The sequence below is a fragment of the Coturnix japonica genome, chromosome 14 (assembly GCF_001577835.2).
Source record: "Coturnix japonica isolate 7356 chromosome 14, Coturnix japonica 2.1, whole genome shotgun sequence".
Classification (NCBI taxonomy): Eukaryota; Metazoa; Chordata; class Aves; order Galliformes; family Phasianidae; genus Coturnix; species Coturnix japonica.
Window position 1 is genome coordinate 10,654,311 of NC_029529.1, and position 16,761 is coordinate 10,671,071.

Genomic DNA, 16,761 nt, shown 5'->3' on the forward strand with positions numbered 1-16,761 from the left:
CGGGGCGCATCCCGCACAGCCGCCGCCTGACTCACGGCGCTGGAATGCGCCGCGCCGGGCGGAAGCGGCCGGTCCTCGGCCCCCGCCCGTGGCCCCCGAAGTGCGGAGGCCGCCCCCATCCCGATCCCCGCCTCGATCCGTCGCGGCCGGTTGCGGCCCGGACCCACGGGGCGGCGGCTCGGAGCCCATCCCGGGGCGGTAACCCCTACCCGGCGCCGAGCTCAGCTGAGCGTACCGGTACCGCGGTGCCGTCAGAAAAGCCGGTCCCGTTACTTCCGAGCCTTCCCGGCCGTGCCCGGGGGGTGAGGAGTTTATCCCCGACGGGCATTTGCAGAACCCAAAGCCAGGAGCTGGGCAGTTTGCATTAGTGCCGGCAATGCTCAGACCACAGCCGGCCTTCAGGGTCCCACCACCACCCCTGGGAGCCCTCGAGGCTTCCCCAGCACAGGTGCATGCTGCTGGCCCCTAGAGCGCTGATCTCAGCCCCCTTTCTTTCTTGCCATTGCACTGTCCTTGTCCTCCCTGCTTCATTTTCCTGCCTCTCCTGCCCCTCCGTTATTCCTGCGTTTCCCATCATGTCCTTCACGTTCTCCCCCAGCCATTTGGTTCGTGTATCATCCCTTCCCCAAGCTGTTTCTTTTCTCCTGGCCCAACCATTCCCCCTCCTGCATGGCAGGCTCCATATCATTGCTCAGCCTTTGTCCTGGGGCTGCTGCTGACGATTTCTCCATCCAGCCTCTGCAGAGCATTGCTCAGCATGCATTGCTCACACCGAGCTTTGATAGATCCCCATCACACACTCCCATAAGGCCAGCAGCGTGAACGTCCATCTTCATCCAGTCCCAAAACCACAGCTCCATATGGTTTTTATATCAGAAATCACTGGTGGGAGCATCCTTTGCTATATTGCCACCTCCATCATGTGAGGGTGATGAAGACAAGTGGGAGAACTGTGTGTGCTGGGAGCTCAGCACTGCTTCACTCAGCAGCCCCCAGGGAGCCCTTGACAAGGTGGAAACCAAACTGCATGCAGAACCCCAATCGTCCACAGGGCTCCATGAAAATTAACAGCCACAAATTGATTTCATATGTTTCTACCACACAAACAAGGAGAAGGAGCGCCCAGTAATGTAAGAGAGATGAACTTGCAGGCCCTTCAGAAGGAATGTACTGGAGGCAGAGCTGCTCTGACCCACCCCTGCTCTCAGCCTCCTGCCAACAGCGGGTGTGTTTTGTGAGGAAAACAAAGTTCTTGCAATGAAACGTGATTTCTCACTCCTATCCAACACCATTGTAGCCCTCCACACCACTCTGAGCTAAGGTGTTCCTCCTTCACCACGTTACATCTTAACAGCCCAAAACACACGGAATGAGGTGATGTAAAGGCAGATTCTGGCAGCAACAATCAACCTGTGGTCATGACATGAGACACATGCATAGGATGTGTGGGCACAGAACAGGCTCCAAGGGGCAGTGGTCATAGACGGTGCTCTCAGACATGGGGTTTGGGTGATCCTGTGTGGGTCCAGGAGCTGATAAATGTATTTTCATCTCTGTTCATTGAGTGTCACTCCCAAGGAAGGCCTTAGGAGGTTGCCTTCCAAACCTGGTAGGTGGTGGGGTGGGCTGGCCCCAAGATGCAAGGCTATTCTCCATCCCTCTCCAGCAGCTCTGAGGATGGTTCCCTCAGCACTGAGATGGGATATCAGGTGTTTGAGCCCAAGGCTGGTCATAGCCACCCTGACCACGGCCCTCTTGGTTGATGCACTGCAGAGCCATGTAATGCTCAGAGCCAGCACGGTCCCTTTTCCATCACCTTTCTATAGCCTGTGTGTGCTGCCCAGCAGCTCTGTGAGGACAGCTGGGACACGTCAGGAGCATAGAGGTCTATTTTTATCTGTATCACTAGTTATCTACACAGATGGTTTGATTTTGTCCTGCTTTATTCAGTGTTTGGGCCAAAAAGAGTATCCCAGTATACGGCAAGCGCAGCTGAGAGTATTGGGTTGCAGCCTTCAAGGGGAAAACAGAGCTCCCCTGGCCCCCTGGAAGCACACCAGCTTCACAGTGCCTCCTGTGCTGACATGAAGCAGCAGCACAGCCCTGGCAGCTGGCCTAGCACGGAGGGAAGAGGTCCAGAACAGCCTGGGATTTCTCACGGGGAGGATTAATAACACAGAAACCCAAGCAAAGTCCCATGGACTTTCAAATGCAGGTGGCCTGGTCAGGAGCCAGAGAGGAAAGTGCCAGGAGCTTGAGGACAGGGATTCCCCTTGGAGAATGCTTTGGACATGCAGCCCCTTGTCAGGTTCCTGGGCACCCACATTAGGTTGGGTTTTCAACTCGAGCCAGGAAGGGTTCTTGTATCCAATGCACTGGGCCATGGCCAGCAGAAGTGGGACTGGTACTGTGGGATCTGCTCACCAGGGCTATTGCAGTAATTGTCCCCTGCTCATCCTTGCTACATGCAGCTGGTATTGCTTTCTGCCACAGCCTCACTTTGGGAGCACACTCAACCTTCACTTCATCACCATCACCAAGGATTTGGCAGGTGGTTGGACTGGAGGTGAGAACATAATTCAGGCACTGGTGACCTGATGGCCAAGGCACGCTTGGCACTAAAAGACTGAAGAAAATAAAGCGTGACTAATGGGTGATGGCAGACCCAAGTGACTGCAGCACCTTCCCACCCCACCCCTGGTACCTGCAGATATGCAACAGCAGGGGTTCTGACTGGCAAAAAAAGAATATTGACACTCTCTAGAATGCAAAGTAAATAGCACTAAAGGCCACTAATGAGCAGCTGCGTCACAACATGAATTTCTTACAATACATTCAATTTACATTAAGTTCAAAAAACTAACGTTGGGCTGAAAGAGCTTTTGAAGCCTCTGTCACCCTCAGGCACAAGCAAATATTGCCAGCACCGTTATGTTTGATTGCGATGTGGCAACGAGGGGCAGGGAAGTGGATCCAGGTTGGCAATTTCACACAGCTCACACACAAAGTGATGGGTGTGTTTGGGGCTGAGCTGGTGGGGCTGCACGCAGCAGGGACTGGAGCTGATCCAGGCATTAAGGTCCAGGGAAGAGCCCTCAGAATGAAGCCAAGTCTGGTTGTTGAGGACCAGGACAACTCATACACATTTGAAGCACGTTCAATGAGTCCATGTGGGATGTGGGGAACAAAACCAGAGTTCTCCTTGAAGACAAGGTGGGTGAGGAGGCAAAATGTTGACAGTGTGGGAAGCTGGTGGTCTCCCCGACCGCTTACAGCCACAAGAGCTGCTGCCCAGCAGGAGCATGAAGAAATCACATCAAAACTCAACCCAGGCATTTCCTGCCCCCAATTAATTGCAATTGATGATTCCTAGTTCTGGCTGCGGGAAATGTGTGTGTTTTCAGTGGCAAAAGGAGGTGGAGGAGTGGAAATAATATAAAACTATGATTTCAGTGCCAGCCCTTACAGAAATATTTATTTTGAACTGCATTTCGCCCAGAAAAGCCTTTCAGATCAAAAGGGCAATTTTCACGTTGGTCAACCACTGGGGGAACTGGCAAAAATAATATAGGAAAAAAAAGCACGTGTGAGGAAGGCCATTATATCCAAAATATTTAGGAAATACCACTTAGTAAAGTAACTCCCTTCTCCACAGTTTACCCCACAGCATCAAAAATAACAGAGTCTTTAACATATATACGTAAAGAGAACATACACGTGTGCATATATGTTTCACAGGAGGGAAGAAAAATGTGATGGGGAAAGCAAGATGAAACGCCTTAAATATCTGCTATGTAGATTCCTATCATTTCCCAATCCACTGCTGGCAGGAGATTCAATCATATTGCTCCAGAATTTAGAAAGCAGACAGATTTATTCTGGAGGCACACAAGGGCTCTTACAGAGCAGTCAAATAGGGAGCATGTTCACTGAGCCCGCGATCAAACCTTGCTATCACAGTGCATGAACATAAGAAGCAGAATCCAAGTGGCACAAATTCCCTCGGAGTTAATGATTTGTAATTCTGGAGTGCCTCCATCTGAAATGGTGACCTTCATGTCCAACTTCTGCTAAAGACTTGAGTGCGAAGAACCTCCTCAGCCAAAGTAACAGGGCTTTGTAGGAATCTTTGGGCATAAGCAAATTGGAGACAAAATAGGAGGCTGAAATTTCAAAGTGAAATCCTTTTCCCCTATTTCTGCAACGTAGCTTAGATCCTGCCTTCAACAATAGCCAACATAACCAGATACACAGTAGTGAGTTAGACTTAAGGAGCAATATTTAATGTAAACTCTATTTCAGACAATCCTGTTTCATGGATTCTGGCCTAAACTGATGGATCCCTGTGCTTCCCAGCTAGTAGGAAAAGGTACAACTGGAAAGGACCCTTTCCTGGTCCCTTATTAGTTTGGTCTCTCCACCAAACTAAGTTGTAATGGGAACCAAAGAAAAAGGAGGCAGCTAGCTAACCAGGGGAAGGCAAGCAAAGAATGAGAATTCTTAAGCTGAAAAAGACAACAACAGAGCTGAGTAGAAATCTTGACTCCTACCCAAGACCTCTGCATATACTAGATATTATTATAAACATTTATTTCAGGAAGTCTTCACTTGGAGCAGATGAGCCCAGTGGAATGATCCCAATGGAGTGGTTTAGCACCAACCAGCCTACAAGTATCCATGCTGCTTGTTTATCCTCCCCTAACAATCTGGCACACAAAGCATTCTGAAGTCATACAGAGCTTCCTACTGCACTAGGACTTGTGAAACCCCAAAGCCAGTCATTCAGAAAAGTCCCAAGTTGCTGTGTGTAATACGTTTGGGTTTATGTGTGACCAAGAGGTCTACTCAGAGCCTTGGCTAAGGCAGACCAGCTGCTCCAGAGACTTACTTTAACTGAGCATGACGATCATACCAGTAAATATGGTCAAAGAGTCAGGCAGAAAACAAAGACAATCAGGCCAACCTCCTAAACTCCTAATTGCTACAAAGCCCCAGGATTTCAAGCTGACCACAAAAAGCCTGTACAAAATGTCTGAGTCTTTCAAAAACTAAACCCCAAAACACCAAGGTGTCGACACAGTGCGTTTTTAATGTAACCTACAGAAACATCTGAAAAACTGGGTGGGGAATTGTTTCAGAAAAGGGCAAAACCTTCCAGACTGCTCCCTCCCAAGATCTCTCAGTGCTGTGGATGAGATGGACATCTGTTTTACTGGTATCTCAGCACAATCCCCACAGGTCACACTTGATTCTCTGGGGAAGGACGAGTTTGCAACTTTGTTGCCCCAATCTGAGTCCTGCAGCAGATGGGTTGTGCCCTCTGTGTATCTTTCCAGCAGTGGGGCCTTTCCTGGGTTCTCATGTCTATTTGGATTGCAGCCCTCGGTGCTAGCAAGTGAAAGAAGCTGCTCACTGTCTCGATCCTATTCTCCCCCAAAATAAAGCCTTGCAGGAAAGGGAAGGGATCATTCCATTTCTTAAAGGGCAGCTGACTCCCCTCTAAATGGCCACATTCTTGTCCCACTTGCAGAGTGCAGCTGGTGCCAAACTTGGTCACAAAGACGTATTCACGGCTTTTTCCTTCCTACACATTCAGGAGTTGAAAGCCAGTTTGGTACAAACTCTCCAAAATGACTTATTCAGCAGCTGCTCGCCAGCTTCCTGTTTGCAAAGCAGTGGAGCTGGAGCCAGGGCACGAGCCCATACACTGTGCAGGCTGCCATTGGGAGACCCTGCCCCTTGGACAGTCCTCAGGCCATAGATCTTGCCAGCCACCACTGGTGGTGCTTGGTTTCGGCTCAGGCCCCATCACCACACTGGATTTTTCACCTTTGCTTTTGGTTTCATCACCAAATTTGCTCTTTCTTAAGGTTGCAGCTCCCTGGGACAAGTTCCAGCTGTAATGAGGATCTTTCTGGCAGTAAATAATTCCTGCTGTCTCCAAGGGAATGAAGCAAATACTCAGCCTCAAGCTACTGAGCACTGAGGGCAGCCAGCTCCTACCCTTGCCAACAGCCATGGAAGCTATTATTCTCCCTGGGATCAAGAGACTGAATGTCTTGTCTGAAAACCTACAGGAAAACATTATGGGAACAAGGACAAAGCTATCCCTCAGCTCTTAGGTTCATTTATAGCGGGGAGATTAGGCAAAATGGACGAGCTTTGCACAAAGTTTAACATAGTGCCATCTTTGCACTGGCTTCTCCCTGGTACCCACTCACCTCCATCACACTTTGGGAAGTGCAGAGATGTCAGGCTGTAGGACTGCCCAGGTGCTTTTCAGTGGTGGGCTGATAGCTCCCAGGACTGGCTTGGGATGTCAGGGTGTCCCTGTTTTGGGGACACCATTGGTTAAGCAAGGAGAAAAAACCCTCGGTCTGTGTGAGGAAGGTGAACAGCTCATGGGAAAACCAGTGTCTGCTGTGAGTGTGTCGGCTGTGGCTCCTGTTTGCAGGGGGAGGTAACCACAGGGTTTTCTCAAGGGTAGCTTTGGGTTATGTGGGTTCTTCACCATCTGAGGCTTTAGCATGACTGCCAGCAACATGGTTTCTTCTCTCCAGCTTCCTACATGGCCTTCTGCTGGAAAATGCCTGTATGAGTCTGCAATTCCCACATCCATGTTTGCTGCTCAGGTTACAGGGGAGAACTGAGAGCATCTGCAAGTCCACTGACATCTCTGGTAAATGACTTGCCTCAAACAAGAGACAGCCTTCCTAAGAGCATGGCACAGCCTATGGGAAAGGATCCTTTTGCTACCAGATATAGGTGTGTTTCTTCTAAAGTGCCATTACCATTACAGCTCACTTCTTATAACCAAGCAAGCTGGCTCTTCATGGCTGCCAAGATGGTGATGTGTGGGGATGCATCAGCAGCCCCACATTCCTTCACAGCTGTACACACTGGAAGCTCAGGCTGTCGTCAGATGGAATTACTTTCTCAGCAGCATGCTGATACGCTGACTAAAAAGCTGGTACAACAGATGCACTTATGATCATTCATTGCAGGTCAGTGGTAAATGAGCTCCCAAGGAGACCATTCCTGTCCTTTGAGTGTTTGCCCTTTCAGCTGTGGTTATTTGTACATGAATGAAAGTGGTCGCACCTGACCCTGGCTGTGGGCTCCGTTACTCCCAAGAAATACAGAGACCTTTGAAGGTCAAGAGCTTTCTTGGTATTTTGGTGGTGAGAGAACCTAGAGTTTGGCACCTTTCTGTATATAGGATAAAGGTCTTCCTCAGAACTGAGGTGTGCAGTTACAATGGTACCAAGAAAAGAGATGGCATGGAGGAATGGTGAGCTTCCTCATGGCTGTGGAAACGTCCCAGAGAGTTTGGCCATAAATCAAGAAAGTCTGCAATGAATTTCTAGCTTTCGTAAGTACATCCTGCATGTGCACATGTATGCAATTACACATGGTCAGAGAGCCAGCATCAGAGCAGCGAAAAGAAAACTAAGACCTTGATCTAAAAGCCAGAGGAATCATGAGATCTTCATAGCGTTTAGTCAGACTGAGGAGTCAAATGATCTCTTCTGGATTTGAAATCTATGATTGTATCACACACACTCTAGGCCAGCTGTTAGTTACACAGAATTAGCTGAGAGTTCTGTTGGAAGGACAGAGAAACAGCCCCATGAAGCACAACCCTTTTGGAGCATCTTTGCAGGGCCAATAACAGCAGCACTCTGCATCCCTGTGCAATCCCTGCTCACACCTTTCCTTAAAGAGCTCCCAACCTGGAAATTAGTTCTGAGGGCAGCCCCCTACCCTATGGATCTGACCACACAGACTCCATGGCAGTGATGGTGCTGGAGGATCCCACAGATGCTGCCACACGCACTCAGCTGCATGACCCGCCTGTGGGAGTGCACCGGACCGCGCTCTGCCACAGTGCAGTCCTGTGATGTGGACCAGAAGTGACTCTAGAAGGAGCAACAATTGCTGCCAAGGGTGGATTAGAGCAGGAACGAGGAGGGATTTGGCAGCTCAGACACTAGAGATGAAGGATATGGGTGTAGCAGGCATGGAGCCGAGGCACGTCGGTGCTCACGTCTTTCAGACAGTGCACAGATGGCACCACTAGGACCTGAGCTCTCCTGGCCAGCCTCCATCCAGCATCTCCCCTTCTTCTCCCTGAGCTGTTTGTGCTCTCCCTTCTGCTCAGCTTTCTCTTGACCCTGCAGCTGTCTGGCTCAGAGCCACCCAAGCCTGGGCATCCTCTGGTTCGGGTCTCCTAGCCTGGGATATGGGAGCAATTACAGTCCTCTTCGGTTGCAAGGTGTGGATCTCTACTTTCTGGAAATGGGCCTATCCACATCAACATCCTTTCCATGTGATTGCCATGGAGAACACAACAAATGTTTTTGTGCCATTAAACACAGCTTAAGATTGAATCTAGCTGCAGCTGGACTTGTTGATTAACAGAAGTACCTTGATGTCTTGTTCAGCTGATCCACAGGGTAAGGCTCTGGGTGCCAAGCTGTGCTATGAGTAGATACAGCTGGTACTGATTCTAAATGGCTGTTTCCAAGGAAAAGTGCTGCTGTTTCCAAAAGAAGCAATGTAAATTCTCAGTGATACTTGGGCCTGAAAGAAACATTTAAGGAAGTTTAAAGGACAGGAGGATTCAGCACAGCACTGGGTCTAGGAGCCCTTCCACACTGGGGAGCTTGCAAGGCAGACAGAACGTGACATCTGGTGCTGCTGACTCAGGCTCAGCAATCGTAAGGTCACAATATCTCATATATTTTTGTTGCACGCAATCACACCAAAGCAGCCCGCTGCTTTGGAATGCCATAGGTGAATGGTGCTGTAAGCGAGGCCAGTTTTCCATGGTATGTTATATATATTCTTACAGCCTTTGATTCAGCTGAAAGGATGTTCCACCCTGGGGCTGGGCAATTACAAATTTAGCAGCTAGAGTTATATGTCCATAAATGTTTTTGTGGTAACATTTCTCACTGCATCTGGGAAAAGCCCAAACAGGAAATCTCAGGTAGAAATGGGAAACGAAACCTCAATTTGAGTCATCAGTCATATGGTAGAGTCAGGACTGGATTTAGCCTCTGCACAAAGGAGCTTCTCTCTGGCAGGACTTCTAGAAATAGAAGCAGCAATTTCTTCTAGTTTCCTGGAAATCTTGCATTTGAATTTGCTTTTAATTATCCTGCTGGAAAATGAATAAAATCTGACCTACTTTTGAGCAAGAGAACCACTGGAACCAGAGTCTCAAAATAAGCTTGAGCATAGATGTTCCCTTAGTGCCCACTGAAGCCGGTTGTTTGATACGATGAGATAATGCTTCTGTGGAAGCATTTCAAAGAAGGAGTTTCTGTAACTGGAGCTTCAAATAAAATTATCTGCCTTGTTCGGAGCTAAAGAGTCCGTGTTAATACTGAAAGGCAGTTGTGTTTTCTGTTTAAAGCTGGAGATTGTCATAAATAATAAAAAAAATCATAACCCTGGTAACCAAACTGATGAGAAGCCACTGCTCACAGTGAAGTCAGACCCTGAAGTCAGCCCTCACAAGCAGTTGCTTTGCTGGCCTTTCGAAAACAACTCTTTACAAATGTGTGATTGGGAATTTGCCAGGCTGCTCCAGATACGTCCCCAGAGGTCCAGATGGTATCAGCAGACATGGAAAACAAAATATGTCATTCTTAAGTAAGATAGCTGACGTCCTGCCTTGCCGTAAAATACTGTCATTGTGTTGGTGTCGTTTGAGTGCATAACCCTTGGATTTACAGCCCTTTGCAAACAGAGGGTGTTGTGCTAAGCAGGAGGGATGTGTGCAGGGCTGCATGTGTCCGTGTGTTGAACCACAGTGCAATGCACCAGGGTACCCAAGCAGTCCCGTCCAGCTGGAGGAGGTGAGAAGCACCATCCAAACCATCCCCATGATTTTCTTTAGCTTTAACAGCCAAAACACTGTTCTTAAGAAATCCAAGCAGCCACGTAGCAAAGGGAGAACCTTGGGAGAGTCCCTCATAACCTTTGCCTCAGTCTCTCAGCAGGGTAATACTGAGAGCTGTCCTATAAACACAAGCGTCTGAAATTTGCTGTTTGCTTTGGGTAAAGAATTCCAGAGAATTAGGAAAAGTTGCCATTCAGTTTCACAATGAGGAGCAGACCGTCGGTAATTCCTACTGAAAGGAAATTCCATCACATTTGGAAACTAATTTTGGAAAACAGAAATATTTCCATCTGTTTGGGGGTGGGAGGCAATATATGTCCTACACAGATCACTATCCCCAGCGTGGCTCTGAGCACCAGGGGTTCACCTGGAGGAGTTAAATACAAACGTAAAGCTGTTGGTAGGGTTACTTAGGCCTGGATGCCTGGTGAAGCTGCCTGTCCTCAGATGTGAAATGCACTCTGGATTCTTCTTGGGAATTTGCAACTGGGGTCTAGTTTGACCCACCCTGGGGAGAAGGGCCCATCACTGAGCTATAATGTGTCTGCCATGTTGAGAGGAGAACAACTCATTGGGAAGGTGAGGAATCTGAGTTTCTCCAGGGATTATTCACTAGCTATATTTAGCCTGTATCATATGTTCGAAACACAACTTTAAAATCATCCTAGAGCAGCCAAGTGAAATACCGTAATAACCCTGAAAATAGGGTTAGTGGATTTAATGGCTAACAATAACATTTCTAGCAATAACATTAAACCAGAGGCACTAACTGCCACACTTCTTGGCACAAGATGAATACCAGGAGGGTCAGGAAATAATCTGCTACAACTGATGGAAGCTCACAAGTCTCTTGTTCTGCTCAGCAGAAGCACTGTCATTAACCACTGTGATGGGTGTCTGAAGTCACTTGAATACACACTGTCAAACTGTAGAAACAAACTATATTTACAGCAGCTTCTATATTTATGAGTATCACTGCAGTAAGTCTCATAAATTATCCAGCAAACCAGTGATTATGGCTAATGGGAAGGAGGCCAGTGGCTTAGTGCCCAGAGTTGCATGGGAATCCTGGGCTCCTTCTCAGCTTGCTCTGGGACCCGGAAGGAGCAGCACTAAGTCCTCCCTGATTCCCTCTGTGCCTTGGTGTTGAGCAACCTCAGCTCAGCAGAGAGATGTGAACCTGTAACTATAACACAATGGTGAGCCCGATCCACATTTCTTTCTCCTGGGTGATGTAGTGTGAGCTCGTACCAGGGTCATGCTTGCCCAAAGCCCAAAGCCCAACTCCAGTCATTTTATTGACACAAGGAGGAATTATGGAATTCTGACTTATCTCTGAAGTATCTTTGGTTACCCCATATCACGGCACGTTTGTTAGACTACAAGTGACTAACCCACAATTCCAGTAGAGACACAGTGGCAAGTTTTATATGAAGGTTTAACTAGCACAGCCCATAACACAGAGCAATGAATGCCCAGCTCCTGCTGCACATACAGAGAGAAAACAGGTAAGTAGGAAAAAGCCATGAGCTAAGTAAACGTGATAAATTTTCAGGAAGTAGGAACAAATAAATTGGGAGCTATTAGCTATTTTGAAGCCATTCCTATTTTGTCAGTGCATATTTATGTTGGCTCTGTGTTCCTAACTTTCCAGTAAAAACTCTGTTTCTCACCATGTGACAACATAGTTTAACACGCAGCCAAAAGCAATCCATATTCCAACTAAAGCACCATCGATGTACATGCTGTACGTACAGAAAATCTCCGTTATGGCTGCTTGGAGAAGGGGGAAATGTTTCAGATCACTGCGTCCAGGTGTGATTCATATCTTAAGCAGCTCCAGGACTAAGCCTGAAGGGAGTACATATGTTCCACTATGAGGGCACACTATGCTCCCAATTGCAGTTCTTGCGTGTCGTTCTTTGGCCACCCATGACAACAGAAGGGTGAGAAGATGTGGAAGAATCAGATGCAGTGTGTTAGTTAACCCTGCTGTTCAATGAGCATCAAGGCCTTTAGTTAGGGTAGGTGTGCTTCAGAGGACTGCTGGTTTTGGTATAACCACCCCAGACTGTACAGAATGACAGGAGGATTTGGCATCAGTTATTTAATCCTGGTTACCCACACAAGTCCATCTGAAAGCTGGAAGTGCTGAAGAGTGGGAGCCCCTCCACCATCTGTGCCAGGTTCCAACTTCTTCATTCTTCCTTCAAAGCCCATTAGAAACCCTTACAGAGAGTTTTTCTCTCATACTGCCAGAAGTTCCTCCTTGTCAGTATAGACGAATTACCACCCAAACAGGGTAAGATCCCTTAGCAACGGGACTTTTTTCATTAATAATTAAACTACACTGGGATTTTCCCAACAGGATTTGATTGGTCTTTTTCTTTTTTTGGTCAGTGTCTGATTTTTCTTTTCTTTTTTCTTTTTAAATCCCTTAAGTAAAAGCCACAGCAAAGCTGCAGCACAGACTGCTCCTCACTGAAGAGAGAATGCTGCAGAAAGCTTTAGTGATTTACATTCAAAAGCAAACTTCACCTATATTGCAGTTATGCCCTGGGTCTGCTTCTTTTTTTTCTCCTGGGAATATCTGAGTTCCCATCTCTTCCAAAAAAATAGGCATTTGTTTGCAGTGACAGCACTTGGAACTGGGACGCTAAGTCCAATGCCAACTAAAGAATTGATATGCAGAGGGTGCACCCCACTGCTTTCCAGCTCCTTGAGTTCTCACCCCAGAGCCTGCGCACCACTGCAAGCAATAATCACAGCAAACCTATGGCATTTCTTTCAGATTTGACAGTTCAAGAGCCTTCTTAAGAAAGAAAAAACAAACAAACAACAATAAAAAGACACCTCAGAGAGAAGCTGGAGATCTTTCCTATTTTGGTTGCTCCCTGAGCAGTGACATAAAGCACAATTTAATAGGTTTCCATGTCTGATTTCCCTTTTTTTTCTCCACAAAAGCCTCCATCTCCTCCTGAGGATCTCATCATGCTCTCAGCTCCCCTGCTCCCCCACTTCCACCACCCCATATGCTACCTGCCCCCATAGGCAGCATGGGACAGGAGGGTGGGCAGTACCACGGTGCTGAATAACAGTGCAGGGAATTGCTGAGCACTTTGCTTTTCTTTTTCTAATGTGGCAGGGAGGGAAATGTCATTCTAGATCTGTACCCACTACCTAGAAACTGGGTTTCATAAAATCTATGGGAACTCAGTCTGCAGATTTCAAAAGGAAAGGACACCTGTATTAAGGTAATGTGAGTGCATTAGGATTTCTTACCCTGGGAAAGGTTTAAAGGGAGATGAATAGTCACGATTACTACCTTTGAAAGGCAAAACCTATGAGAGGACGATTTCTGGTTCTTGTTTGGCATATAAGCCCTGAGATGAGTCTCTTATGCAGCATTTAGAACCTTTTCTTTTTTGTATCTACTGGGACAGCAGCTGGAGTTACCAAACATTTAACTTAACGTTATTTTACACTTAAGACAGAGCTCATCTTTTTGCTGCTAGCACTGCTATGCGGGCAGCACACCCTTTCTCAGATCAAGGCCCACATACAAACAGCTCTGGTCAATGATTATCCCTTGCAAAAAGCCTGCGACATCGTCCCTCCGGTCACCTGTTTACATCCCAAATGTTCTCAAGTTCTGCTATTTCAAGCTTAACTCTTCTGACCTTAGTCAACGATATTCAATCCAAGCCCTCTTTCCTATATCCTGCAAGGCAAACAACTTCAGGTCAGTTTTAGCAACCAGCGCTATGTCATGCCTGTGGTCAATGACTAAATATGCCCACGCCTACGTCTCCTAAATCTGGATGTCTGTGATAGCAACCAGCAGGGTCTGGCTGGGCAGCTCCGTTTCACTGAAGATGTTTTGGGGTGTTTTTGCTCTTGAACATTTTCTTTCACCTTCAGACCATTGCCTGGATGATTTTTGACTTATTAGGTGGGATCAACAAAGCAAGATAAGCAAAACCATTGTGACTCCTACAGAATGCCTCTACAAGCAGATGAGTCAGATAACAACTCCACGAAGCAGAAGATACCATCTGCCTCCAACGGTGCAAAGTACAAACACTTACAGACGGTACAAAACCAGGTCAGATTGTCATATTTCTCCTAAATACCTCACAGACTCAGCAGGTTGCGGCTCAGAGACTTCCTGGGTTGGAGATGGTGTGTCTGTGTTTAATACCCCTGAACAGACCTTCCTACCAACCATTTACTCAAACAGTTCTTGAGCCCATACAACTTTCTGTGTCCATAATGCCCTATGTGAATAAGCTGCTCAATTTACGTGTGAACTCTTTCTTTTTGACCCTGCTCTTTCCATTTCAGTCTTTGTTCACTGTCCCCAGGACAGTGAGAGGCTGAGTCTCATTCAAGGGGTGAGCACCTGGTTTTGTTTGGAAAATGTTCTGTTATTAACCCAGGAGAGGAAATAGGAGAAGACCATTCTTCATTCCAGCACACTCACACAATACAAACATCACCTTTGCAAAGTTCCCTTTGGTGGATACCAATGTGTGTAACGAGATGATTCCCTCCACCTTTTCAGTATTTAAAGGGGTAAAGGATTACTCCTCCAAAAAGAAATGTTCAGAAGCAGCTCAGCTGCATCTTAATTTGTACATTTTTCATCTCATGAGACCGTGCTAAAAAAAGCACTTAAATAAAGCTTACCTGAACTGCTCCACACCATTGCATGCTGACATTGAACAGGCTGCAGAAAAAGTGTTATTCAGTTTGTTACCCTGACCTCAGCTCTGCTGATGCGTCTCATTTGTGCCTGCTGCTCCTCTTACTGCTCCAGCCTATGCATTCCAAAGGTGATCTGGTCCAGGGATTACAGACATGCCTCAGTGCTTTCACACAGGCAGGCAGCTCCGCACCACTACACCACTCTCACACTTCCTCCCTTCAGAAGAACCAGTTCAAGGAGCTGGTTTAAGAACAAGGCTGCAAGTTACTGTACTGGCACAGTGGAGGAAGCTGCTCTTCAGGACAGAGGCAAGAATAAGTGCCTGGAGGCAAAGAGCATTGGAAGTGGCATTTTCTCTGCCCTCTAAGCAGATGGGCAGTGCTGGAGGTGGCTGGTAGCTCTTAGGCTTGCAAAGCTCTGACTTTACATACATACATATATATGTACACAGTTCATTCCCTCTATATACTTATTCTGTTCCAACTGATTTCTAAGTCACGCTTGCAGTACGACTTCTCCTGATTCAGGCAACTGAATAAACCTTCTTTAACACCTTTGGAAAAGAAAATGCAGCTTTCAGAAAAGGCTGCTGGCTTGTGGCAGCTCCATCTCACGCCTCCCAACAACCAACCAGTTCATTTGACCCTTTGGTCTCTGTCTCCAGCTTCCTACAAGTCCTGCCCCATGCAGCTGGGAAAGATCCCAGGCACATCTGTCCTTACGACACCACCAAAACCCAGCAGACTGGCCTGCTTGCTTGTTTTTGTTCTATTTGTTTCTCTGCATCGAGTGATCCCATAAAGCAAAACATTTTTGTCATGTCAGAGAACCAAAATGTCCCGTATCCAAAACAAAAACAGAGACCCAATAGAATCCATTAATATGTTACTAAATAAGACTTGCCTGCCCTCTCTGGCCCAGAGCTGAGGTTCCCAGGAGTTCTGTTAATAATCTGTTTTCCCATTACACGCAATGCACTTGCTAGGATTCGTTGCACTCCGAGCATGAAGTGGGTGGAATGGCATCCATCATGGATGTCACCAAATTTAGAATAAAACATACACATCTGCTTACATAACAAGTTGAATGGGCCTGGTTCACAGAACTAGATATTTGATCCATGGCTTAGCTTGGGTGTGGGAGATACCAAAGTGGCTATAAGCCTTTCTCCCATCCAGTAGCTGGATAGCTCTGGTACTAATTTGAGGACCATGTGTACATACCTCTAACAGACACTGGCTGGGAATAGCTCCCAACAAGACACACTGGGAATTGAAGCAAAGCAGGCAGCAGCAGCCAAGACAGGATGTCACAGGAGGCCAGGAATGGATGTCATATAATGCCTATGCTGTTTGGAACCTCTTCCTCCACAGGAATTCTTCAATAGGTGTCCTATTAAATATGGCAGCTGTCTCACAAATCCTGGTGAGTCGTCTCCAATAGCCAGATTTTCTAACAACGGATTCCAAGTCATTCCTTGCAAGGAAGACATAAAAAATGCATTTGCCCAACAGAGGGAGAAGCTTCAGTCTTCCCATTAATGTTCCCAAACTAATCAGCTTTTCCAGGAGGCTATTTTAGGTGTTGATTCTGTAATAGTGAAGTTATTGGACAAATGAAGAGCATGGCATACGCTGTAGCTTTGAGTAATTCACATTCCTAAGGTGCTAAAAGCCTGAAATACTTCCTCTGGGCATGAAATAGATCTGCCATCAAAGAAGCCCGCATTCCTGACAGCGCCTGTCCCACAGACTCCCATAGGAGAAAGTCTGCAGAGCTGAACTGGTCTGACCCCAGGAAGTCCTTTCCACATCTCTCATTCTTGCCTCGTTTCGCCTTGAGTTTTTAGGATTTGCTGAAGGGCTGATCTGATGACTGGCTGTCTCTCTTTCCGTACACATTCTTGGCCTTCCTTCTTAGATTAACACCACATTAAAGCTGGGATGTTAACCATGTGAGTGAAGGGGTCCAAAATGTTAACAAAGCCCTTCTGGAGAATTCACTCATTCAACACTGCTTACGTGTGTTGTTGTTTTGTTTTTTTTTAAGATCTCCTGATTTCTTTGCTAATAACACAAGAAACTGCTTTCAGACTGAAGCAAAGTGCAGCCAGAAAATACCATTTCTCCGAGGAATCCTAACT